The 26317-nt window shown below is 39.7% G+C and overlaps 1 long non-coding RNA gene across 1 annotated transcript in view; it reads left to right on the forward strand.

Moving 5' to 3' along the window:
* LOC125458133 (uncharacterized) overlaps positions 1-26317 on the forward strand; it is a 153813-nt gene that overhangs the window by 89906 nt on the left and 37590 nt on the right. Inside the window, exon 2 of the long non-coding RNA XR_007248773.2 lies at positions 10136-10268. This is a non-coding gene — a long non-coding RNA (uncharacterized LOC125458133). The remainder of the gene's footprint in view (positions 1-10135; positions 10269-26317) is intronic.

Here is a 26317-nt window from a genome sequence, read left to right on the forward strand (position 1 = left end):
TATTAAGAATAAGAAAACAAAAGTTTTTCGCTGTATCGTACATTTTTCCTCACTGTAAAATACACATGGCAATAAAATCATGAATTAATTAATAGGTTCATTCATTCATCCAGATATATTGCTTGAAAGTTCTCATGCCCAGGATTAACTTCATCAATTTTTTACAATTCAATACTAGTACCCTACATTGTTATACTCTCATTTGAAGAAGGATGAAATGGCTCCTGTTCTTAACTCACCCACTTCCTCAGTTAGTTGCAGCAGGGTTAATTTGACAAGAAAAGGTAGTGTCCCTTGTGGATACCTTCCTCCCAGACCCAAGTGACCTTAAGTTGAAAAAGGGGCCAATTTAACCGCGCTTTCTTGAGTTAATGGACTCCAGGCATATTAGGTATTAAACCGAGACAAATTAGTAACAGAACAGGCACGTGCACAAACCAGAAGTAAGAAGTGAATCCAAAAAGATGAAAGTTTTTAAAAAAACCCACACACAAATGGATCAGTATTTGATTTGCTTATGAAGAGTTGAATGCTGTAGCTGCTGCAACAAAGCTAATTGTTCTTGGTAGTTGAACAACTGATTACAAGATTCTCAGTTTTGCAGGATGGTTGAGATTCTGTTGTTCCGAATCCTTTCTACAATTTCCGAACTCCAGCATTCAAAATGGGAACAAGTCGTTTTATTGCTCGTGTTTCCTTTTGTCTGGCTGCCAGTACAGGGCATATAGTTCAAACCTCCAAAGTTCTGCCCATTTGACCCCACTGTCAGTGGAACCCCGGATAAATCTAGGCAATGTAGAACCAGCAATTAGAGGTTTAAACAAAGTCTTCAGGATCCTCAAGCATCTGAGACCTCGTGAAGTTCCTGATGCAATCAACAACAAAGGTTGAGTCAGAGTTTAGTCTCTGCATTGTAAGATTTCAGCCAACATTTTCGTACAGAATTTGTGATTTCAAGGTCAGGACTGAAATATGGTCATAAGCTCTGGTAGTGAGCCCAATGGCACAGTCTTTCAGCAAGCAGCTTTCTAATAGACCATTTCAACTTCATCACTCTAGGAAGGAAAAGGGTAGATTCCCAATGTTGCAAGCCCAATCAACAGAGCGGCATCACAGGAAGCTGAAAGTGCATGTTTGGGTAGAAATTGAGAATATGGTATTGAGATAGAAGATCAGCCATGAGCATGCATAGTGGTTGAGCAGGGTTGGAGGGCTGAAAACTCTCGGTGAGGTTTTAAAGTCTTTCACCCCTCCAGTTGGATGCCTGCATCCAGTTAACATGCAGCTAATCCTATAACAGTTGATCCCCAGTAGCAGAAGTGCCATCTCAGTGTGGCTTCATATTTTCCTCTCCTACACTCATCTCCAACTTTGTTTCGATGGAACTTGGAATGTACAGCCCCAGACATGTGATGTTCAGTTATCACAGTTGTGTGGATCAGAAATGGTCAAACAATCTTTTTCTATTTGCTTTGATCATACATTTGTATCAAAGTGTCTCTCATAGGACATTTACTTAGTTTCAATTTTGCCCGGAGTATCATGTCCCAGCGACCTAGATCCCAAACAGTGCTCACTTGCTTAACTGTCCCGTTTCGTCCCCTCCCAATAAAACTGGTCACTTGCTTACTTGATTCTTAACAAGTATACTTTTGACTTCCCAACCAGAAGACTACTGATAATGGAGCTCCGCTTCAATAACTTGGTGAGTGACACAAGTCAGCTTTAAATGTTCCTGACCAGAGTGAATTTAAAGGGCACCTCAAACAAATTTACTTATCAACTTGATTACTAATGTGGAAGAAAATCAATATAAAAATTTTAGTAAAATCTCTTGCATACAGAATGTGATCAAGGAGTGACCTCTACAAAGAGGATTCAAATTTTTGAGTTTAGTTTTTAACATTTCCTGCCATTATAAATATGGTGTGCATGAGAATAGAAATAAATAAGTTTTATTATTTCTGGACAGTAGTTTAGAAGTAACATTCTGGGCCATTGGTCTCAGATTATTTTCTCAGCATAGTTAGAATATAGGGTTATTCTGAAGGACAATAATCAATCAATATATCAATTATAGACCCTTGTCCCATATTTTTGAACTTTGCTCAGATATGAAAGTGCAAGTTTGAATAACAAATGTCACAGCATTAAAGATAGCAGGATGCATTTTCTTATATCTCCCATTATGATGTTGCCATTAAGCCATTTATTATAATTGGGCTGCAACTAGTCTTAAAATAATGTTGATTAGACCATTTTCCTCAAATATTTATTATATCGCAAATAGCGTTATTGGATCTGGATCAAAAATAAAGAATCCAGCTGTGTATTTTGCATTATAAAATTATAATGACATCTAATAACAAAAGTCTTGCTGGTTCATAATCACACAAATGAAATAGATATCAAAAGAATGTTGATCTTTTAAGTAATTATTCATTGGATTTGAGCATCATTAGCTAAGCTGTCATTTATTGGCTGTTCTTGAGTACCCTGGAGAATGCATCAGTGAGCTTCCTTCTTGTAACATTTGTAGACCTTGGCATGTAAGGCCACTCACAGTGCTAGGAGAGAGGTAGCTCCTGGGTTTTGACCCAACATCAGTAAAGAATTGGCAATATAGTTCCAAGTCAGGAAGATGTGAGGGAAACTTACAGGTGGATTGTGTTCCCATTCATCTGTAGTTCTTGTCCTTCTAGATGGTAGAGGTCATGGATTTGGAATGTGTTGTTGTAGGAGCCTTGGTGAATCACTGTGGAACACCTTATACGTAGTATATGTTGCAGCCACCATGCATCAGTGATGATGGGGAAATGAATGTGAAAGGTCATGGATAGCGTGCCAATCAATCAGACAACTTTGTCCTTGAACATCAAGATTCTTAAGTGTGATTCAACCAAGTCTCATTCAGCCAAGTGGAGTGTATTCAATCACACTCCAGGTTCTTTTTAGATAGTGGACAGGGATTGGGGTTTCAACAAATTTGTTAACAACTGCCCCTGACCTGATGTTTTAGCCACAGCATTTATTTGAACATAGTTTCTGCTCAGTGGTAACTTCCACGATGTTGATTGTGTGGGATTCAGTGATCATAATGCCATTGAACATCAGAGGGTAATGCTTAATTCTCATTTGTTTGAGATGGTCATTGTCTGGCACTTGTCTGGTTTGAATGTTGCATGACACTCATCAGCCCAAACCTGGGTGTTGTCCAAGTTTGAACATGAACTATTCAAGTGCCTGAGGAGTTGTAGTTTGTGCTGATCCTTGCTTAATCAAGGCCTGATTCTGACCTTATGATGGAATGAAACTGATTGATGAAACAACTGAAGAAGGTTGAACCTAGGACACTACCCTGAGAAACTTTCATAGTGAAGGAGACAATTAGCTTCTAGTATGAACAGATTGTGAGTTTTAAAACAAATATCTCTCCTTATTCAGATAATTTGTCCATTGGGCATTATAATTTTTACTTTCCCCTTTTTAAAATTAGAGTCATAAAGATTTACAACATGGATAAAGACCCTTTGGTCCAACTTGGCCATGCCAACCAAATATCCTAAATAAATCTAGTCCCATTTGGCAGCATTTGGCCCATATCCCTCTAAACCTTCCTATTAATCTACCTATCCAGATGGCTTTTAAATATTGTAATTGTACCAGCCTCCACCATTTCCTCTGGCAGCTCTTTCCCTAAACGCATCACCCTCTGCATGAAAAAGTTGCCTCTTAGATCTTTTTTGAATCTTTCCCCTCTCACCTTAAACCTATGACCTTTAGCTTTGGACTCCCCTATGCTTGGGAAAAGACCTTGACTATACACCCTATCCATGCCCCTCACGATTTTATAAACTTCTGTAAGGTCATCCTGCAGCCTCCGACACTCCAGGGAAAATTGCTCTGGCCTATTCAGTCTCTCCCTTAGCTCTAACCCTCCAAACCTGGCAAAATTCTTGTAAATCTTTTCTGAATCATTCCAAATTTAACAATATCTTTCCTCTAGCAGGGAGATGAGAATTGCATGCATTATTCCAAAAGTGGCCTAACCAATGTCCTGTACAGCTGCAACAAGACCTCCAATTCCTATATTCAATGCACTGACAAATAAAGACAAGCGTACGAAATATCTTCTTCACTACCTTGTTGAACTGCAACTCAAATTTCAAGGAACTAAGGGTGTGCACTCCAAGGTCTCTTTGTTCGTCAAAACTCCTTAGGACTCTACCATTAAGTCCTACCCTAATTCACCCTACTTCACATTTATCTGGATCAAACTCCATTTGCTACTCCTTAGCCCATTTGCCCATCTGGTCATGGTCCCTCTGTATTCTGATTAGCAAAATATTTACCCCCTTCCTCTGTTTGTGATCTCCATCACCGTAAGGACTGCAAAAACACTGCTGGGATGTTAAACCAGAAGTAGGAGCTTATTTCCCAATCTGCATTCCCAACTGATTGAATCAAGACATCACCACTATCTGTTGAGTTCCAAGTTCAAGTTGATTATTTAATTTGCACAGGAAAGTTGACCCTCCAGTCAGCCCGAACTGAGCTTTGTCTACTCACTGCCTCTGAACACTGATGGATACAAGGTTTATATGTGTTATGTATTATAGTTGACATTGTTATGCTGCCCCTTTAAGAGGCAAGTCAGCTGACCATCAGTGAGTTATACTCTTTTTATTTCCAAAATATACTTTATTCATAAAAACATCTAAATATACACACATAATCACTAACATCTTTGGTTTAGATAGTAGCATATGAAAAACAAGCAGCCACTGGAGTCTGACTCCATCAAAAAAAAACAAACCAAAGTCATCTCTAAATTGTACAAGACTATATTTACATGTATTAGAGGCCCCACGGTGTGTGATAACTGAACGGACCCAGATTTAACTTTGGCAAAAAGACATTAAAAGGTGGCCTTTCCAGACTGTACTTTGTTGCCAGCTGCTCCAAGCTTCAGTGCGTCCCTCAGCATGTAGTCTTGGACCTTGGAATTTGCCAGTCTGCAACACTTAGTTGAAGTCAAGTGTGTGTGCGTGTGTCCTGGGGATCAGCCCATAGAGCCCAGAGTCCTGTGTCACAGAACTGCTTGGGGCGAGCCGCAGCAGAAACCATGGCATCTGTCTCCAGCTTTGCTTTGGAAGGGCACATTCTGGCAGGAGATGTGTGGCAGTCTCTATCCTCTTGCAGCCGCTGCTAGGGCAGCATTCATTGGCACAGAGAACAGGAAGGTGTACAGGAAGGATCTCACAGGAAATACACTTCTTACCATCAGCCAAGCTCTTACCATCAGAACCCTGAGGAAGGGTCACCGGACCCGAAATGTTAACTCTGTTTTTAAGTTCACAGATGCTGCCAGATCTACTGAGCTTTTCCGGTAACTTTGTTTTTGCTCCTGATTTACAGCATCCACAGTTCTTTCATTTTTTATTCTGGCAAATGACTTTGACAGTCTGCTCAGGGAAAAACCAACAGGATCCACCGTCTCCTTTTCCAACAGAGTCTCAAGAACCCAACGTGCTGACCACTTCCTGATGGACTTGTAGTCAAAGGTGTTTTTCTTGATAAATTTCTCCATGAAGAACAGGTGATGTGGAATGGTATAACTTCTTGGAACGTTCTGCAGCAACGCAATCAGCCCATTGTTGGCGACACCGGGGACAGGCAGAACCTCAGTACGTGTGGTGTTTGCAAACTAAGGATCTACATACAGCTTGATGCAGCCACACACAAAAGTGGCCATCAGGATGAGGGTGGCATAGAGCACATTCTTCCCTCCTTATCCAATGTTTTGTACATGGTGTCTCCGCAGACACGGTCCATCTTAGACTTCTGGATGAAGTGCAAGATGGCTCAGCTGACTGCAACATCACAGATTTGGGGAATGGGCCAGACTTGCTTCACAAACAACAACAGAGAGATTACCTCATACCTGATGGAGAGGGAATGGTGCTCCCAAAAGCCAAGTTTCTCCCTCACCTTGGTGATATGATCCTCCCAAGGTTTTGTGCATGCCCCAGCCCCTTCAAACGATAATCCCAGCACCTTCAGGTAATCTGTCCTGATGGTGAACGGAATGAGGGATGGGTTGGCCAATTTCCCAAGGAACATGGTCTCACTCTTGCCTCAGTTTACCTTGGCTCCCAAGGCCAGTTTGAACTGGTCGCAGATACTGATGAGCCTGCGCACTGACAGCAGACCCAAGCAGAAAATGGTGATGTCATCCATGTAGAGGGAGACTTTGACCTGCAGGCCTCCACTGCCTGGAATAGCCCCTCTCTCAGGCTCACAGTCTTCCTGATGGACTTGGCAAAAGGCTCTGTGCAACACACAAACGAGGCAGGAGAGAGTGCACCAGTGAGTCATACTGATGAGTCACCAGCCAGGTTTATAGACTTGTTCAGATTTGTCTTGTGCTTCTACAGAGTACATGTAAGGAATAAAACCTCACTGTTGGATTGCAGTGATTGATGAGCTTGTGTTCTTTAGCTCTGTTCAGGATCTTGGCAATGCCAAGTATAGAAGAATGTACATTTACCCAGACCAGTCAGCTGGCTTGTGGCGTTTATGCAGCCTGTCATGATCAGGTACGGAGTATTTATGTGGTCCCTAAATGCAGGAGGAACTTGTTTCCTCAGTCTTATTGTGTTGACACAAGCTGTTTTAAATGCTGAATTATTGGTTAGTTAATCTCATTCCACTCAATGTTTGTCTTCCCATCGTCACACAAAGCAGTGCGCATCCTGCCTTGTGAGGGGGACTGAATTCCATTGTTTATAACAACATAAAGACCCTATACAAATGCCTTGCTCCTGAGAAGTTATTATTTCTGTCACTGTGCGTTTCTGGACACACATCTATCCTCAATTGTCTAGGTCCTGGTTCTTGAGATCACATTTCATACTATAAGGAAATATTGATTTGAAAATGATAAAGAGATTTTTTCTGGTAACAACAACTTTAGTAGAAAACAACAGAGGGATATTAGTTCATGCTTTTAAAATGTAAACTACTTCATTGTTTTGACAAAAGACAGTTCGACTGCAGTCAGCCCTAGTACAGGATAATGAAGTGTGAGGCTGGATGAACACAGCGGGACCAGCAGCATCTCAGGAGCACAAAAGCTGACGTTTCGGGCCTAGACCCTTCATCAGAGAGCGTCACAGCCTCACATTTCATTATCTTGGATTCTCCAGCATCTGCAGTTCCCATTATCACTCCCCAGTACAGGATGTTGGTTATGTTTTACAGGTCAAAGGATTTTCTGAGGTAGTCAAGAGCCGGGGGTGTTTGATATCTTCAGTAGATTTGACATGGACTAACCCTGACTCTTTAAAAATTCAATGTTATACGCTGAATAGGAAATTGAGTTCAATGGTGTGGGAGTATTGTGACCATTTCTCCTGGACAGCAGGGGATGGATGGGTAGGAGGAGCAATGACAATTGAGACTAAAAATTGCATTGTTGGGAAACAACTGTCTATGCTCCATCCTAAAGATTTAAGTAGAAAGTCATTAATATTTCTTCTTACAGGATAAGAGTAATTTGCACTTCAATTGTACAGATTCTTGTTTTGCCCAGAGATGGTTATCTCTGTCACAGTTGACTAAAGAATAGTTTATTATTTCAGTCAAACCTGGAGGGACAAGAAGAATGGCCATCTCATCCTAGATGTCACCTCTGATTTCTTTCCACAGAAGCTGCCAGACCCACAGAGATTTTCCAGCAATTTCTGATTTTGTTTCTGATTTCCAGCATCCACAGTTCTTTAGTCTTTGTCAAGAGCCATTAATGGTCAGGCTCATGTTAATTTATGAGGAGCTTGTGGAAGGTTACTGCAAAGACAAGTTGTGTAATTATAGAAATCAACTCAATTGGGTACTCAATGCATTTCTAAAACAGTCATTAAATACGTAGATGTGTATTCAAACTTTTCTTTTGATTTTTCATCTGTTCATGGCACCTCCAGTAATCACAACTACCTTCCATTGTGCTGAGTATGTCCCCAAGACAATGGAGAGTATCCAGTGATTCCCATTGACTCCAGCTTTCCTAGGGCTCCTTGATGCCACTGTCAGTCACATACAGCCTTGATGTCAAGAGCAGTCACTTTGGCCTCACCTCCAGAGTTCAACTCTTTTGTCCGTGTTTGGAACAAGATTGTAATGTGATCAGATGCCAAGTGTCCCTTTCAGAACACAAACTGTGTATCGGTGAGCAGGCTATTGATGAGCAAGTGATGCTTGAAAACACTGCTCCTCATACACATGCGCAAGCAGAGACACACACACACACACACACACACACACACACACACACACACACACAAACACAAACACACACACACACACACACACACACGCACACGCACACGCACACGCACACGCACAGGCTATAGGGTGAATTTGTATTTGCAGATGTGTTCTACTTTTTGCAAAAAGCACACAATTTATGGACAGTCAGTCAATGCAGCATTTTATAAATTCTTACTTTAGAAAGAAAACCAGTCTGAATCCAAACCAAAATACAAACAGATTCTAATCAAGACCTCACACCTAATGTGCATCGTCTGATCTAAAACATCACCTCTTCTTCACACTGAAAAAATATTTCATTCCCTGAGGACAGTGACTTCAAAGGAATTTTGGCACTTGCAAATACATATAAATCAAGTAAAACCTTCTAACTGATTAAAGATTTAACGGCAGCTTAGGTTTGTTTTAGTAGGTTTAGTTTTAGGTTTAGTACATCCTCATCGGTGGTGTGACCCTTTAATCTTTTACTTATAAATTCTGTGTTTGATACTACCTCACTCACTAGTAACTGAAGAAGGAGTAAGGCTTTGAAAGAGATAATGGGAACTGCAGATGCTGGATAATCCAGGATAACAAAGTGTGGAGCTGGATGAACACAGCAGGCCAAGCAGCATCTTAGGAGCACAAAAGCTGATGTTTCGGGCCTAGATCCTTTTCCTAATGAAGGGTCTAGGCCCGAACCATCAGCTTTTGTGCTCCTAAAATGCTGCTTGGCCTGCTGTGTTTATCCAGCTCTACACTTTGTTATGAAGGCTTTGAAAGCTTGTGTTTTCAAATAAACATGTTGGACTATAACGTGTGATTTCTGACCTCGTCCACCCTAGTCTACTACAGGCACTTCCACATCATGGTTACCATTGAAAACTCCTACCATCACTTTGCTGATGATCAAAAGAGGCTGATTGAGCAATAATTGTCTATGTTGGATTTGTCCTGCTTTTCATTTACAGGACTTACCTGAGCAGCTTTCACATTGCTAGGTGGATACAAGTGTTGAAAATTTATTGGAATAATTTGGCTAGAGGCACAGTATATTTTGAAACAGAGAGCTTCAGCACGATTGCTAAAATGTTGTCAGTAAGCAATATTTGGTGTCTTCAGTTTTCCTTCATATCATATGGAATGAATCAAATTGGCTGAATTCTGGCTTCTGTATACTGGGGACTTCAGAAAGAGTCTGAGATGGATCATCCACTTGGCATTTCTGGCTGAAGAGGTTTTGCAAACCTTTCAGCCTTGCCCTTTGCACTGACGTGTTAGGCTCCTACATCGATGAGAAATGGGACTATTGTGTTTTAACTTTGTTTAATGCCCCAGTTAGAATCATAATAGGTTATAATACGGAAGTCCATTCGGCCCAAAATAACTTTTGATGAAAGCAAAATACCATTAATGCTGGAGATCTGAAATAAAAACAGAAAGCTAAAATTTGATTAACATTTTGAGTTTGAAATGACTTTTCTTAACAAACACTTCCTAATAAAGCGTCATATTCAACTTGATACATTAACTTTGTTTCTCTCTCCTCAGATGCTGTCTGCCCTGTTGGGTTTAATAGGCCTATTAAATTAGATCCATTCCCAGCTCCACCCCACAGAACTGTATCATTTTTCCCTCTGAACTATTTTCTCTTTCCTTTTTGAGAGTTACAGTTAAACTGGAATTCATCCAAGTAATGCATTCGAGATCACAGCTGCTCCCTACTTATTTTATTTTCTTGTTGCCTCTGGTTCTCTTGATAACACCTTAAATCTGTGTCTGACGGATACCAAGCCTGCCATAATGAACAATTTCTCTGTATTTACAGCATCAACATCCTCCTGTTGGCAGTGGTATGGTGGCACGACAGCTTTGCAAGTACATGGGTCAGAAGTTTCCAGGACATCCCTCCCTCTTCAGGAACAGAAGTGGATTGTCCATAGTACTGCGCTGGCTGGTAGGTAAGTCATGGATAGCCTCACCCAGAGCCGACTATTTTGGAGATGGTAAGTTCAGGACCAGGGTGAATTGAAGGCATGCTATTAGGCTCATAGAGAACCAGGTGGCAGCACACTGATATACAGGGAAAAAGGAGCTATCCTGGGAAGCTCTCAACATTGACTCTAGCCTCAATGAAATCTCATGGCTTCAGCTGAAACATGGGCAAGGAGACTCCCTATTGATTGCCACGCACCATACTCCCCTTGCTGATGAATTGATACTCATCCATGTTAAGCAATATATAGAGGAAGCACTGAGGGTGGTAAGGGCACAAAATGTACTCTGGGTATGGGATTCAATGTCCACTGCCAAGAATGACTTGGCAGCAGCACTACTGATCAATTTTGTTGGGTCCTAAACGACATAACTGATAGACTGGGTCTGCACACATAGTAAGGGAATGAATGAGGGAAAAACATACTTGACCTCATCCTTACCAGTCTGCAGATGCTTCTATCCATGACAGTATCGGTAAGAGTGAACAATGCACAGCCCTTGTGGAGATGAAATTCTGTCTTCTCATTGAGAATACACTCCATCGTGCTGAGTGGCACGAACATTGTGCTCAATGGGATGGACTTTGAACAGATTTAGCAGCTCAAGACTGGTCATCCATGAGATGCTGTGTGCCATCAACAGCAGCAGAACTGTACTCCAGCACAATCTGAAAACTCATGACCTGGCATATCCCCCACTCAAACATTGCTATCAATCTAGGGGATCAACCTTGGTTCAATAGAGTGTACAGGAGGGCATGACTGCAGCAATACAAAACAAATGTAGAAATGAGTTGTCAACCTGGTGCTGGTGCCAGGCAGGATTACTTGCATGTCAAACAGTATATGTAGCAAGTGATACATATAGCAAAGTGATCACAAAACCAGCAGATCAGATCCAGGCTCTGCAGTCCTGCCACATCAGTCATGAATGGTGGTTGAAAATTAAACAGCTCATTGATGAGGAGGCTGCACAAATATCCCAATCCTCAGTGAGCTCAATATGTCAGTGCAAAAGATAAGGATAAAGCATTCACAACATTCTTCAGCTGGAAGTGCCAAGTGGATGATCCATCTTGGCCTCCTCCAGTGGTCCCCACTATCACAGATTCCAGTCTTCAGCCAATTTGATACACTCCATGTGTTATTAAAAATGGTCAAAGACACCAGATACTGCAAAGGCTACAGACCCTGACAACATTCTGGCAATAGTACTGAAGATTCCAGTGCGGTTAAAACACTGTCATCCACCCAACAATGTGGAAAATTGCCCAGGTATGTCAATTTCACACACAACAGGACAAATCTAACCCAGCCAATTGCTACTCCATCATTCTGCTTTCGATCATCAGTAAAGTGATGGGAGGTGTCAGTAACAATGTTATCAAACAGCACCTGCTCAGCAATAACTTGCTCACTGTCGCACAGTTTGGGTTCCACCAGGGCCCCTTACAGACTTGATTCAAGCACAGAGAAAATCACTGAATTCCAGAGGTGAGTTGAGAGTGACAGCCCTTATCATAAAGGCTGCAGTCTACCAGTGTTGCATCAAGGAGCCCTAGCATATCTGGAATCAATAGTTATCAGGAGACTAACTTTCTCCATTGGAGTCATGCCTGGCACACAGGAAGATGGTCGAGATTGTTGGACAGCAACCGCCTCAGCTCTAGGGCATCTCTGCAGAAATTCCTCAGGGTAGTGTCCTTGGCCCACCCTCTTCAGCTTCTTCATCAACAACCTTCTCTCCATCATAAAGTCAGAAATTGGGATGTTCATCAATGATTGCACAATGTTCAGAACCATTTACAACTCCTCAGTTACTGAAGCAGTCCATGTTCAAATATGATAAGATCCGGACAATATCCATGCTTTGGTTGAAAAGCAAGAAGCAATGACTCCTCAGAACTGCCAGACAATGACCATCACCAACATGAGACAGTCTAATCATTGTCTCATGCAATGGTGTTACCATCACTGAATCCCCCAATGCCCATATTCTTTGGCTCACTGCTTAAACATGAGCTACAAGAGCAGGTCACAGGCTAGTAATACTATTGCAAGTAACTTACCTCCTGACTCCCTAAAGCCTGTCTACCATCTACAAATTTCAGGAGAGGAGTCTGATAGAATGCCTCCGCTTTCCTGGATGAGTGCAGCCCCAACAACACTCAAGAAACTTGACTCCATCCTGAACAAAGCAGCCTGTTTGATTGGCACCACATCCATCACTGACACTCAGTAGCAGTTGTGTATAAAGTATCTACAAGGTGCATAACAGAAATTCACCAACGATCCTTAAAGAGCACCTTCCAAACCCACGACCACTTCCATCTGGAAGCACAAGGGCAGCAGATACATGGGAATGCCACTCCCTGCAAGATCACCTCTGAGGCACTCACTATCCGGACGTGGAAATATATTGCTGTTCCTTCAATATTGCTGGGCCAAATCCTGGAATTCTCTCTGTAATGATTCATGATGATGGCATGTATTGGGATGGGCTGAATGGCTTCCAGATGTTCTTCAATGCTGCTCTTCAGTCAGCCACTTGAAGAACCACATTACATCTGAAGAAATATCTTTCCCTGCTCAATAGATTAAGATTAGAATGTATTTCTATGGCGTTGCGTGGATGGCATTGCACTAATGCAATATAAAATTCTGATTTTTAAATGGTTTAATCCCTAGGTTGATGCCTTAGAAGGAATAATGTGAAATTATTTGACAGTTAATAACTAGTGATTTGCCAGCTAAAATTTCCTTTGACTGATCTTTACAGTGCATAACAGTAATGCACACATTTGTTCTGCTTTATAGAAATCTGAGTTAGATTAATTTCAGTGTGCACTTTTAGAAAATATTATGTAGTTGAAAGACAATTGAAGCTGTTAAGCTCAGGCATATTATCAAGTGCTATGTCTTTCTGGATTATGTCTTGACATGGTTCATGTTTACATTACAATGGGCTGAATCAAAACTCAATTGCCATTCCTTCAAATTGAGCCACTTAGTGACTTTCAACATCCTGGATGTCACAAGTAACATTAGTAAGTGCAAAAAATCTACTCATATCAATAGTGGCATATGGTATTGAGAGTTGGACAGCAAATTAAAGTTTGGACAGGAGAGTTCAATCTGGCGTGCTTAATATTACTTGTAAGTGCAGACAGGCGCAGTTTAGTCTCATAAAACTCTGTGGCGTGGAAACAGATCATTAAGTCCACAACACCCCTCCAAACAGCATCCCACTGAGATCCACCCCCCACCCTATAACCCTGCATTTCCAATTGCTAATGTACACAACGGGCAATTTAACATGGCCAATCTACCTAACCTGCACATCTTTGGACTGTGGGAGGAAACCGGAGCACCCGGAGAAAACCCACACAGACACAGGAAGCATGTGTAAACTCCACATAGACAGTCACCCAAGGCTGGAACTGAACCTCTGTCCCTAGTACTGTGAGGCAGTAGTGCCATACCACTGAGCCCCTGTGCAAATCAAGTACAAGCATTTAGCTAGAGCACACAAAGGACTATAAGCATCTCTTTCCATTATATTGAGACAGTAGTTAAATGTATTTTAAGAGGCCCAATGCTGCAAGAATGGGGTAAGTTGAAGAGGCAGGCTTCAAAGAACTACCACATGAGGTATGGGGATTGCACTTATGCCACTAATGTCATGTTGAATTACACTCTAGGCATATGGACAAAGAACAAAGGACCAATAATATAGTTATTTGGATGGAGCCAACTTAAAATCAGTAATGACGGAAACTCTGCAGATCATTCTTCCACGGGTGTGTTTATAACTAAAGAGGCATGATGAGAAAGTGGAAAAGTAGGTAATAAATGCATAATTTAATAACAGAATTTGAAGCAGTACGAGAAGAAGGATGAACTAATATCAAAGTAGTTATTAAACAATTAGAGCAGTTTTTTTTGGTTAAATATATTTTTAGGTAGACTGGTTAATTTGAAAAATGGTAAGGAGAGAGTGAAAGGAAGGGCAATTGAAATACTTGGATAAATTAACAATAGGAAGTTTAAGTGAAAAGTCACATGATATTAAGTATGGTGGATGAGGGTGAAGACACAGGATGTAAAGTGCTAACACAGGGTTATACAACTGGAGTAACTATAAGGCAATTTTCAATAACTGAATAATTCAATAATTTAATGCCATTGACATTTATTTTTATTTGAATCTGCCTTTGAAAGTAGCCCAAAGTGTATTGCTATATGGCACAGTGAATGTCTTATGCGATTGATCTGTTAATAAGAAAATCAAAACATGATGTCTTGTGAAAAGTATGTTTTCTTTGGGGAAGGGATTGCAATTACTTATGTAAACTAGACAGGAACTTATAAATATCAGACTATGACATCTGCCACAATCCTTTTGACTGAACATTGCTCAGGACATTAAAACCAACATATTAGAATAATGAATAAGGGTAGGATTTATGTCACAAAATGTTTGTAGTTCCATTGTTTTGTTTGTTTGGGTAAGTGGGCTTAACTGGCTGAGCTCGGTTTTGTTGTTTTTCCTTTGAAAAGATGCTGGTGAGTTACCTTCTTTGTCCATTGCATTTCATGTGTTGTATGTACACAAAAAATATCATTAGAAAGGGAGTTCCAGGATTTTGATCAAGACAATAGAATCTGTTTGGAATTTGGGAAACAGTTCTTCTTGTAGCCTGTGTAAAAGCGCTTGATAGAACGTGTACAGAAAATTGATGCTTAACGTTTTGGTTAGTTATGGCAGGACAAAACATATTGATTGAAATGAAAATTAGCTTTGGTAAGCCCGAGCCAACAACAAGATGTAACAGTTATTGTCTTGTGGTCTAAAGCCAAAAGATTACTTAGACAAAGTAGCCAGCTGTCATTGCTTCTATTCATTAGATTGCTTTAGATTTTGTAAGATAAAGTATTATAAACAGATAACTTTGATTTTCAAGTCACCAATCTGTCCTATGCAGATGATTCATTATTTGACAGGACATCAGTAGGCTTGAAAGGACAGCTGAGCTAAATACAGTAAGATAAGATCAAACAATGATGCACTACTGAGCGGGATAAGGCACATTTGGAATGAGAAACAGTATCTTCTTTATGAATTTGTTGTAGTTTTTGAAAGGAGAATAGAAAAGAGAACCAAAGGATAACAATATGAAAGAAAGCAAGAATTGCAAGGCGCAGATTAATTTCAATAAATGAAGGAACTGTTGAGAAGGTTAAATTTGCAAGACAGCAAGAGGTTAGCACTAACACTGATATACGATAGTGAATGCTGGTTGGCAAATCAAAACGTGAAACTAAAAGAAACGAAAATACTAAGTTCAGTTAGTGACCAGAGCAGGTGCCTTGAGTGGCATTGATCAAGACATGTGGATCAGGTTACAGTCATTGGCAGACAGAATCTATCAAGCTGAGGTCGTATAAAATGGACAGTTACAAATCATGAATGAGCAAAGGGCACTAAAAGATATAATGAGATGAGGCATGAGAAAGAATCAGCCAAGAGGTTATTTGAACAGAAGCCCAGAGACAGTGAAGAGTGACAATGAAAAGGATTAGATTAATGTGGAATAAAACAAGGATATTAATGAAAAATAACAAAATGCACTAGAAATATACGGCAAGCAAACTACAGGTATTAGGTTTATAGAGGCAATGGTGAAATTGCCATCGAGGTGGGCTATTTAGGATGGAGACGAGAAGACATTTCTTCAGCCAAAGAGTGGTGAGTCTGTAGAATTAATTACCACAGGAAGTCATTGATGCCAAAACATTGAATGTATTCAAGCGGTGACTAGATACAACACTTGGGGTGAATGGGACATATTAGTTTGATTTTTATTGGACCCTTAAAAATGAACCACAGCATTAATGTATGGAGTCCTTGTTATTTTTATACAATTATGTAAAATTTGTTGAGAACTCTGCAGAGCCTGATGACTTGAGAAAGTCATTCAAATTTCCAGTGACTAATTTGAAGAATGACATGAATAAATTTCAAGCTTTAGTTTTAAGCTGTAAAAAACAAACTAAAAGCAACATTGTCTCAACACTTAGTGTTTGAGAAACATAAGTTCTAAATATGGAAATGTTTCCCCCATTAACTTTAAAAATGATTGAAGTCTTGATCCATGGTTACATTTTATTCTGCTCCTTAATTCCGTAGGAACAAGTCCAAAACTATTCTCAACTCCAGAGGCCTTGCTTCCTACTCTCTTTTTTCCAGCCAAGTAATCTTTATTCCCTGAAGTCATAGTCACACAGGGATCATACTCTGTATCCAAAGTGGAATCATGGAAGCACCTAAACTGATACATTAACATTTAATAGAAACATTGAAGATAGGAGCAGGAGGAGGCCATTCAGCCCTTCGAGCCTGCTCCACCATTCTACACGATCATGGCTGATCATCTAACTCAATAGCCTAATCTTACTTTCTCCCATAAGCTGTGATCCCATTCACCCCAAGTGTTGTATCTAGTCACCGCTTGAATACATTCAATGTTTTGGCATCAATGACTTCCTGTGGTAATTAATTCTACAGACTCACCACACTTTGGCTGAAGAAATGTCTTCACGTCTCCATCCTAAATAGCCCACCTCGAATCCTCATAATATGACCCTTGGTTCTGGACACACCCACCATTGAGAACATCCTCCCTGCATATACCCAATCCAGTCCTATTAGAATTTTATAAGTATCCATGAGATCCCCCTCTTTCATCTGATCTCTGGCAAAAACAATCCCAACCGTGTCAATCTCGCCTCATACAACAGACCCACCAACCCCGGAATCAGGCTGGTAAATCTTCAATCGACAGCAAGAGCTTCCTCCCTCAGAAAAGGAGACCAAAATTGTGCACAATATTCCAGATGAGGACTCACCCAGGCCCTGTACAGCTGTAGCAACACATCCATGCTCCTGTACTCGAAACCTTTCGCCAGGAAGGCCAACATACCAGAGATAATGGGAACTGCAGATGCTGGAGAATTCCAAGATAATAAAATGTGAGGCTGGATGAACACAGCAGGCCAAGCAGCATCTCAGGAGCACAAAAGCTGACGTTTCGGGCCTAGACCCTTCATCAGAGAAGGGTCTAGGCCCGAAACGTCAGCTTTTGTGCTCCTGAGATGCTGCTTGGCCTGCTGTGTTCATCCAGCCTCACATTTTATTATCTAGGCCAACATACCATTTGCTTTCTTTACCACCAGCTGCACTTGCATGCTTACCTTCAGTGACTGGTGCACAAGGACACCCAAGTCTCGCTGCACACTCCCCTCTCCCAATTTACAACCATTCAGCTAGTAATCTGTATCCTTGTTTTTGTTTCCAAAGTGAATAACCTTACATTTTTCCAAAATATACTGCCTCTGCCATTGATTTGCCCACTCACCCAAACTGTCGAGATCATGCTAAAAGGTCTCTGCATCCTCGTCACAGTTCACTTTCCCACTCAAGTTGGTATCATCTGAAAACTTGGAGATGTTACATTTTGTTCCCTCATCCAAATCACTATATATATTGTGAATAACTGGGCTCCCAGCACTGATACTTGTGGCACCCCACTGATTACTGGCTGCCAATTTGATTAGACATTTAATTCTTGCTTCATAATAATGGACAATGATCTAGGATAGGAGTTTGCAGTTGAAAATCTGGGAACTAATTTTACAAGGAATGAAATGAAAACAATTTCTCAGATAAGGTGTTGAATAAACAGTATTTGTTCAGGTTCACACAGCTACACACACATTGCCATCAACAATTCTCCATGCACAATATATCCACTTAATAGTCAGCCCTTCTCCACTCAGCATAAACACATATGCCATTCTTCTGAAACTCCCTCACTCCACTCTCACCAGCTCTAGGATTCCCTGTCAGCCCTTTCAATCACTGATCATAATTCAAAATAATCTGTATGGTATTAGAGTTTATGATCTTTTATCCACTTTTTTTGTTCTAAAATTACACCTTTCACTCTTTTCTTGCAGCATTCAGTTAATTGCACCCAGTGGCCCAGCTGTAACCAAAAATGTAAATATCAAACACAATTACTCCATTACCTTTTTGTCATACTGCACTGCAGTGCACTGGAAACAAAGCCCTGCTATTCCCAGAGTTGTCACAAACGTTTAAAAAAAATATAAAGTATGTAGAATCCCCATTATCTATCTGTTAGACTAAAGTTCACAGAAAACATGGACCAGGTGGCTGTACTCAACAAGAACAACAATTTATTACAAATAAATGCATTCTAACCACAGGCAAACAGCTTTGAACTTTCAGCATGTAACTGTGTTAGTTAAATCTCTAGCCTCCTTCTGAAACCCTCTCTACGTACCCGCACAGACAAACACAAGCTGACAAAAGAATGTTCTATGGATGTGGAAAAGTAACTGGACAAACAGTTCAGTTCAATTCATTGGACATTTTCCTTTTGTTTCCCAAGTCCTTTGGTCCTCTGATCTTTATCCTTCAGGTTTTTTTTAGTTCTTCACAGGAAGCACAGGGTGATGGTTCATGAATCATAAAAACTTTGTGACTTATTAGTTAAAACAACAGCTTACAGTAACTATTGGAAGATAACACTGGCTTCCCTTAGCTTCTGGTATTTTGTTAGAGAGAGAGAGGGAGAGACGCTACTTCCTCTTCCAGAGATCTAATGGCTTCATCCTGTATCAATCACCTATAAGCTGTTCAGACAATCAATTAGTTGTCATCAGTTGAAAACATTTTGGCATCCACAACTGGTCACAAATCCAGAAACCAATCAGCAAACTATTGTTGGCCGAATCTTTATATATATAACCCTGGTGCCTTGATGTCTCCTCTTACACCTTCTCCCAAGACTTGTGAAACAACATTGTAAACAAAACTTACAATGAGTTTCAATAACTTGCTTTTTGAAAGTACAGCAATTCCTTCCTCAGTCTTGTATTGTAAATTAGCCCTTTTCCCAGTTACAAAGTCATAGGGTCAGCGAGTTGTACAGCATGGAAACAGACGCTTTGATCTAACTCGCCCATGCCAACCAGATATCATAAATTAATCTAATCCCATTGAATCCACAATCAAATTTAAAGTAAATTGAAAAGACCCTTACAAAATAAATAATTCCATTTATTTACAGGGTTAATTTATGTTAATTTAGAAAGTTATGGACTAGTTGTTAGATGACTGTTGTTTGTATTATTTAGCAAGGTTAAAAATAGAACGTATATGTAAATAGATTTGCTGTTTATTCTAATGAACTACATTAATTTCAAATACTACTGAATATTATAGTTTCTAAAGCCTTAAGCATATTTAATCTAACTCAATGATATGGTGAAATTACAAGACTGGGTTTCTTTAGTTACTGATCCAGTTAAATAGAAATAAAATACAAAACTATCTGAGGGAAATTCACAAAAGCACCAAATTGCAACTCCCTGAGTTGCAAGGGTCCATCCTATCATTAAGTGCCAATGTCTAATGTTATCATCACACATGAGAAGGAAACAGTATTGTGGCTACAACACAAAAGTGTCTCAAAATGCCATTCATTTAATGATTTAAAAAATATTGACATTTAAATTTCATGAATTCCAAAAGACTAAATAAACATTCATGTTGATATCATATTCCATTCAGCTTCAAATGTTCAATGACGTAAGGAATCTTAGTTATTGAGGGTTTGATTAACATGGGTTCCATTTAGTATCCTGATTTAATTAGCACTCAGAGTTGGCAAAGTGACTAAACCTCAGATTTTGGCCTTTTGGCTTGTGATTTAAGAAGGTAGAGTTGAATCTTCACAGCGTTCACTTGGAGAATACTGCAAAGGTTTTGGAAACTGATGAGCAGTTTGACAAGGGTACAGCTTCCAGAGCTGTAACTATCCTTCCAGAAAGTTACAGGATGGTTAATACTCTAAGATGCATGTACATGTTGATTCCTCATGCAAAGAAGAGGTTTGGGTGGGGCAACCAAATTTACCAGATGCAAGTATCACTCTGGACATCACGAGAATTTAGAGCCAGAGTTTTGATCTCCATTCACCTGGATGGTTGAATCCTACACCTACTGGCTCAGAATTCTATTATAAAGTCCAAGATTTACTCCAATTATAACAAAAACTGTTAATAAAATACAAAACCATCTGAGGGAAATTCACAAAAGCACCATTAATCAAAAGTTGCCTCCATGCCAAATAAGGAAATATCAGGGGGATGATGAACAACGTGGCTAATCAGTCAGGTTTTACAGAGCTCCTTGAGGAGGAGAGAGAGAGAAAGCCGGAGATGATAGGGGGAGGGGACGTGGTTTATGCACAAACCCATGACTTAGGTAGATGAAAGCTTGAATACCATTGGACAGTGCTTAACATTACAATGTGTGAGTGTTCAGAATTAGATGTGTGCAGGAATCTTGGAGGTTTGTGAGGCTGGAGGAAATATTAGACAGATGGAGGTGTGAAGGCAAATCATGGATATGGATTTTAAAATGGAGACATTTCAATTGACCTGGAATCAATGTTGAGCCATAAAAACAGAGCTGACATATTGGAATGAGTGAAAATGAGGACATGTGCAACAGTGCTGTGGATGAGCTCAATATTTTGTAGAGTAGGAGTTTGGAAATAGGACTTGAGTGCGTGTGAATTATCAACTCTAAAAATGACTAATAGGTTTACTTACAACAGCAAGTTTCTAAACAGTCTGGGTCAGCTTCAGACAGTTGCCATGGAGAGAGACAAGGTTGAGAGTTGAAGGGCAGACTCTCTAATATAGTTTACAGTATTTAGTCAGAATAAATTTATGCTCACCTAGTTTTTAATGTCAGACAAGCAGTGTGTCAAATCAGAGGCAGTGGAAGATTGGAGAGAGGCCGTAGTGGAGTATAACTAAATGACTTGAGGGTACATATGGATATTGTCGCTGAGAGCATGCATGTAGATAAGAGATAGGAGAGAGCACTGCATAGTTACTCAAAGGGGTCCAGGCCAGCACAGCGAAGCAAGTCCTGGAGCAGAGGTCGGCACAGGGAAATGAGTCTCAAAGAAAACTTACCTTGGAGCAGTGGAGAGCTGGTGAAAAGTGGACTGGAACCTTGAGCGGAGCAGGAACAGTTGTTGGACTTGGGTCTGGTGCAAGCGGACAGACCATGTGTGGATGCCCCTGCACTCAGTTAAAGCGACGTAATGTTTATTTATAATTTGTTTATTTGACTGTACTATCTACCCTTTTAACTATGTCAAATTTCTAACTTATACAATGAATCACAATAAATTAATGCAAATACTTTTCATTCCTCTTTTTGTATGTAAGATACGTACCTCGATACTTTGTACCTAAAATGGTGCCATTAAAAGTGACATTGTAAACTTGTATGTCTGTGCTTGAGTACGTGTGACAATAAAGGGCACTCTATTTTATTCTAACGGTGCAGCAACAAAATAAACCATTTCAGGTAATTCCTTGATTTCATATTAAATAGATTATTTAATTTTCTTAATAAACACTCCTCAGATATTGAAATTAACTTTTTGATTAAATAACTGAGCCATTACTCTAAGTTCCTACTCTTTTTCAAGAAATAGAGGTCACGCACCAGAAAATTCCAGGTTTCCATAACAAGAGTCTAAGATAAATCAGAATTTCAATCATTTCAAACTATATTTTACATGCTGTACACAGTCAGCAAAACTATTAAATGGTAATAATTTAAAGCTAATTTAACAAACTGTGTAGTGAAATGAAATCAAGTACAGATTGTATCAGAGATAATGGGAACTGCAGATGCTGGAGAATTCAAGATAACAAGGTGTGGAGCTGAATGAACACAGCAGGCCAAGCAGCATCTTAGGAGCAGGAAAGGTGATGTTTCAGACCTAGACCCCCGAAACGTCAGCTTTCCTGCTCCTAAGATGCTGCTTGGCCTGCTATGTTCATCCAACTCCACACCTTGTTATCTCAAGTACAGATGCTCATTCATTGCAAGTTTAGTGACTGATCTTTCACTTATGTATTAAAGTACAACTAGGGCACCCTTACTATTGGCAATAAGCCGTTGGACTGTCTGCATGAAACACAGAGTAAGGCTACAGTTCTCTTGGCATCTTTAGAACGAGGTTTGAGTGGCTATGAATCTTGTTGTGAGGGTGGGATACTTACACAAAAGAAAATGTAAAGATTGGGTAAGCTTTGTGTCCCTTCTAAATAACTTATGTGCAACTGGATATAAAAGAAATAAAAGTTGAACATCTTATTCATTAAGAATTTAGTCTAAATTCAATTTGTACACTGTGGAAAGCTAATGACTTTAATGAATAAAAATTGCAAACAGATTGCCTTTCTTAAGAATAACTATTCACAACCAAGTTGTCAATGACCTTAACCATGTAATGCTGACAACAACACAGACTTGCTCATTCTGAAATTTAAGAATCATCCTAGTAGTACTCCCATTGCTTTGAACATCATAAGAAGAAAACTTCAAATGTCAGAATTTCACATAAAAAATGCTAGAAATATAGAACATAGATTCTGCGTGTGTACAGAGGAAGGAGAGAGTAGTATTTTATCAGATCAGCAAAATGGATATACTGAAGTGTTAATCTATTTTACTGCTGATATTGACCCAGTGTGCATTTCCAAATTAAGGCCCTAACCTATTCCAATGTGCAAATAGATGCACAGTAATCTAATGATCCAAGTTTACCCTGGGCGAAGCTTCTGGGGCAATTAGGAATGTATATGTGAATGAGAAAATACATTTTCAATGTTCCCTCAGCACTGGGCAATAAATTCTTCTGTACAGTTGTGGGACATGGGCTACAGAAGGATTGAATTCAACAGAAGTATTGAAATGAGGTACTTTAAAACATTAAAACAGCTAAATTTAAAATAATTGAAGCACAACTAAAGTAAATGAAGGAGATTGTTCAATAAACCTGCAGTATGAGTAAAATAATCTTTTAAGGAATAAAATGATCATACTGAACAAATACATTGTAAATACCAGCAGAAAACCACATTCAGGCTCAATATTCATGATACCAAATAGACTAATGAACAATTTCAATTGAGTATGGGACAACATATCCCTGTGAAGCGACCTTACTAATTTTATATCCAAATGAATGAATGAATAAAAAATCAAGTCAGTTCTGCTTATGCTGGGCAAATTTCCCGGCTGGAATTTCATGGATTTTCTTCACCTGGGTGATTCAAACCCCTCGGAGCACATTCTAGAAGAGCTAACTCATTATTTTTGAAATTACTCAAGTACGCTGAAACTGGGTGAACCCAAACATTGCCTCAACGTATTTTAAGAATTATACCACTTAAAGCAATTTTTGTGTGAGGTTTTCACTGTTGTTGTTGAGATTTACTTCTGTAACAAATAATTTGATTAATGGGAAATGATTTATCATTTATAATGAGGAGAATAACTCATTAAAATATTCCCAAGTGTCTCGACTCAATGCCCTTGATTTCAGTGTGTTCATAACTCTTCTGTTAGCTCAACATTAGGCTTAAATTGCTGAATTTTGAACCAAGTTGAGAGAGGGATTAAGGGGAAGTAGGACCTAAAAATAATGGTACCACCAGCATTCAGGCTTCCTCATCCGATTCCAGACGCTAACGTTTTTAGCTGAGATGGGCTTAGAGCTTACAGCTCCCTGCCCTCATAAGATAGGTAACCAATTAGGCTTGTAAATAGTTGAAAGCAAAATACTGCAGATGCTGAAAATCTAAAATACACATGTAGAAAACTGAAGAAATTCAACAGGTTTGCCAGAATCTGTGGGAAAAGAAACAGAGTTAATGTTTTGAGCAGAAGAGTCATACTGGACTCTTCCACAGTGTAAATACTGTGGTAACAGCAACTCTTACACCTAGTTATTTATCAAGCTAATAAAACATACCAATGTGTAACCCTAAATGATGTCTATCCAAGAATTAGCTAGAAGAAACCTTATTGTCAGAAGTCTGATATTTCCATGGGTTGATCTCTTATGCAACATTCTCGGTATCTCCAGTAAGGAAAGCATGCCCATACATAGATTATTAAAGAAAACAGGATGGGTGAATAGGGACTTTAAGAAGGCCCATGATTAGTCAAAGTGTAGGCAAAGATCAAGAACCAAGAGGTTACGATGGAACTGTGTGGGATTTTGGTTAGGCTACAGCTGGACTACTTTGTGCAGTTCTGGTCACTATACTACAGGAAGGGTGTAATTGCATTGGAGAGGGTGCAGAGAAGATTCACCAGGATGTTGCCCTGTCTGGACTATTTCAGCTATCAAGAAAGAGTGCATAGATTGGAGTTGTTTCCTTTGGAGTGAAAAGACTGTGGGGACATATTTGAGGTGGGCAAAATCATGAGTGGTGTATTAGAATCGATAGGAATAAATGTTTCCCCTAACAGGCATCAATTACCAGAGGCTCAGATTTAAGATAAAGAGATTTAGAGAGCATTTAAGGAGTTCTTTTTTCACCCAGAAGATAGTGGGTACATGTAACTCGCTGGCTGAAAAGCTGATCATGACAGAAGCCATTGCAACATTTGAGAAGCTTTCAGATAAACTTTTGAAATAACACAGCATAAATGGCTATGGACCTTGTGCGGGAAGTGGGATTAGAGAAGATAGATGTGTAATGACCAGGACAGACATAATGTGCTATCAGTCCTCTTTCTATACTGTAATAGTTTATGACTCCACAACTCTGTGACACTTACAAGTTGACCCAAGAATTGTCAGGCCTGCAGTTTTCTTTTGCCTCTGCCGAGATCTTAGGCCCTTTGTGATCCACATGTCTTCAGTATTTCCAAGTCAGTCCACAAAGTGGTCATTTCAAGATAGATTGTGCTTGATGTGAACTCATATTCTAAAACAAAAGGATTTCTTTATACAAGTTAAAGAAGTAGATGTTTCAAGTTCAGCGGCAGGTCTTATACAATGACAACTCAAACAGTCCAATCTTTTAAATTACACTCTACCTCTTGACGGGAGTGAATGCAGTCAAAGATCTTTACATCGACATTCTGTGACATCTCTGTGGTTTTCTTTCATTTCCGATTAACTCTTGGTTTCTGTAGCTTTATATATCAGTTAAACGCCTTGTCACAGTCTAGACATGCAATTGTCCCATTGTCCTTTGAAGTCCTGTAATTGATTTTAATCATTTAATGCATCATTTTCCATCTTCACTTCCAAGTTAAATTCTCTATAGATGGATAGAGTTCACATCATTTAAATGAGATTTGCTTGAATTCGGCAACAGGCTAATAGTTCATACTAGTCAAAATGAAAAGCCAGTTTCTCATAGCTATATATCGTGTAGCCACTGCATCATTTTAGACCATTCCTAGGCTCAGCTTCAGATAATGGGCCATAGTTTGTGGCTTTGATTTAAGATGTGACAGAGTGAAGCCCTTGTACAGCGCATTGGCTCCTCTGGGCAATCCGGGCATGATCTGGAAGTCCACTGCCCCAGGTAATTTCCACCGATGAAGGAGTTACCAAATCCATACCCAGCTACTTTAATCTGTAACTTAACACTGCGTGGAACAACATCAGAAATTGCAACATCTGTGGAGAGAAAGTCAAGTTAACGTTTTGGGCTCAGTGACCTTTCTTCAGAATAGTTCTGATCTATTCATTTCCCAGCTTTAAATTCCTTAATCCCCATTTCTTTCTCAATTTCTATACGTTCCATTCAATTCATTATCTTGGACAATCTCTTTCAACCTTGCATGCTGTCAACTCCTTTTCCTATCAATGCCCCAAATCTGTCTATCATTCCTTTTCCCTTCTCCCGCCCTTTCCTATTTGCTTTCCCCAAAAATAATCAATAAATCTTCATTTAGGAAGATCAATTTATTTTGTAAAATGGTAAAGAAATTTCACAGCCAACAAACAATACTCATAAAACTATGATTTTGTAAACATGTTCTGGAGAGAAGTGTGATGTTTCTGAGAACTCTATCATTGTAA

Source organism: Stegostoma tigrinum, chromosome 13 (assembly GCF_030684315.1).
Source record: "Stegostoma tigrinum isolate sSteTig4 chromosome 13, sSteTig4.hap1, whole genome shotgun sequence".
Classification (NCBI taxonomy): Eukaryota; Metazoa; Chordata; class Chondrichthyes; order Orectolobiformes; family Stegostomatidae; genus Stegostoma; species Stegostoma tigrinum.